Source organism: Marmota monax, unplaced genomic scaffold (genome assembly GCF_021218885.2).
Source record: "Marmota monax isolate L192 unplaced genomic scaffold, Marmota_monax_Labrador192_F-V1.1 WCK01_AAM20220418_F8-fsc00327, whole genome shotgun sequence".
Taxonomy (NCBI): domain Eukaryota; kingdom Metazoa; phylum Chordata; class Mammalia; order Rodentia; family Sciuridae; genus Marmota; species Marmota monax.
In genome coordinates, this window is record NW_026692808.1 from 662,988 (window position 1) to 665,403 (window position 2,416).

Here is a 2,416-nt window from a genome sequence, read left to right on the forward strand (position 1 = left end):
AGGTGTTTATTGCGAGCTAGCTTGGTCCTCCGTGCGCGCACACAGCAACTGGTGACGCTGAGAGGCCCAGAGCCCAGGGTTTGCAGCAGTTTTATACATTCTTTGGAGAAGGCAGGGACTTCATCATAGCATCTCTTAGCAAATCATCACACACCCTGGGAAAATCAAATAACAACTCTAAAACATGATTAGCACATTCACTGGCGGGAACAAGTTGGGTAGAGATGATTGGTTACTACAAAAGGGGTATTCATTTGAACTGATTGGTTTAAGCCAAGAGGGGTGTTCATGCTGAACTACATGGTTTCCCAACAAGTTATCAACCACCATAAACTACTGGGAGGGTCATCTGGCATCCCAGGTGTTTCCCTGTCACATGCTGATTGGTGGCTGCTAGGGGGTTGCTATGGGTCCCCACCTAGCCTGACTGAGTCAGGGACACCTGGCGCAGCAGATCTCTCCTGTTATTTGTAGATAAACAACTCAGCAGGGTGGGAATGTGCCTAGGAGTGCTCTGTGGTTTTTTCCAAGGACAAAGGTGATGTCCCTTCCTTGGACAGGATTTGCTCTGAGGTAGAGGCTGTTTTTTCACCCTATTAGCTGATTGGAGAGCTGATGAAAATAGGTAATGGTGTGGTTATTCCTGCCCTTCCTGTGGCTAGGCCTGCCATAAACCCAGGGGGGCTACTAGGGGAACAAATTCCATAGCCCATTTGTGTTGAGGGCTCATATGAGTAGGGGCTTCCCAGTGAGCTGTTTAGGCCTAGAAGACCTGCTGTTAAATGACAGAAGCCCATAATTTCTTGCCAGGAGGTGTGAGGGCCAAGAAGTTGTCCCCATAACAAGGTTGAGTGGATCTTTTATTTCATTTATTTATTCATATGCAGTGCCGAGGATCAAACCCAGGGGTTCACACATGCCAGGCAAGTGCTTCACCACTGAGCCACAACTCCAGCCCTGGGAATATAATCTTTAACACAGCCAGAGTTATCACGAATGTAAACACACTTAACCTTTAATGCCACAGATGTCTGTGAAAGGGGAGTGACTCACCTGAGATAGAGATTCAACCAAGAGATTTATTGGGGGGCTGCAAGAGGGGAAGAAAAGGAGAGGAATAGGGCAGAGAGAGGAGAGGAGGAGGGCAGAGAGAGAGAGAGAGAGAGAGAGAGAGAGAGAGAGAGAGAGCAGAGAGAGAAAGAGAAAGAGCAGAGAGGAGAGAAAGAAGAGGAAGAGGGCAGAGAGTGTGAGCTTGCAAGCTTCGGCTTAAGAAAGGTTGCGTTACTAATAGGGCATTATGTAAAAATGTGGATGTGTAACTGATGTGATTCTGCAATCTGTATTTGGGGTAAAATTGGGAGTTCATAACCAACTTGAATCTAATGTATGAAATATGATATGTCAAGAGCTTTGTAATGTTTTGAACAACCAATAAAAATAAATAAATAAATTAAAAAAAGAAAGGTTGCGTAGGCAACATGGAGGGTACTGACTGGCAAGGTGACTCAGGAACAGTGAGTAGACACTGTGTCCAGTGGGGATTAGTCGAGAAAACTTTTGTATTTGGAGCTCTTCATCTTGGTGCCCTTTGGAGAGGAGGGGAAGGGTCAAGGGATTATGTGATGATCTCATGAGATGGAATGGAAACTTAACTTCAGCCGGGAGTCTCCCTCACACCCAACATTCTGTCCTCTCAAGGTGTAGTTAAGCTATTTAATGTCATCTGATTTTGTAAAATATCTACTTTTGTTACCAGGGCTGGATAATCATACTAGCAAACATCAAGCCTACTTTTGTAGGTTACGAGTATCTGTAGGCCTTAAACTAAAAACTTCTGGCTTTGGCAGTTTCTCTTGATCCTTATTAGGCTTTCTCTAAGAATCTCTCTTTTGTAGCCTCCAGACTTATTCTTGAGGGCCAACACAAGTGTACATCTTAAGTTATACTTAATTATTATTATTATTATTATTATTATTATTATTATTATTATTTTAAATGCCCAGGAATGACTGTGTTTTGGTTTGACTGTTTTTGGTAGGTGTTTAAGATCAAGCTGGACAAAATTGACTTTGTTTCTATGTACTGTTAAGAGTCAGCTAAGTACCGCTCATGAGGGGGGTACTTGAGAGCAGCTTCTTAGTTCTGCTAGTGCCATTTGTGCTAGGATGGGTCCAGGTCTTGCTTGACCATGTGGCTTCCCTTGGAAGGATCAGGGATGTCTCCTGTCTCCAATGACCCTCCTCTTCACAGCAAGTACATGGATTGGCTTTTCATTCTCCAGTGGTCTCATTAATCTCTCTGATCAGGAGGTTATGTGGCCCAGAGTTGCAAAGCTCTCTCTTTAGAGAAATTCCCTGTTCCCTGAATTCAGACTGACACAGAGGGCCAGAGCCAAATATTGGCTTTCTTGGTCCTT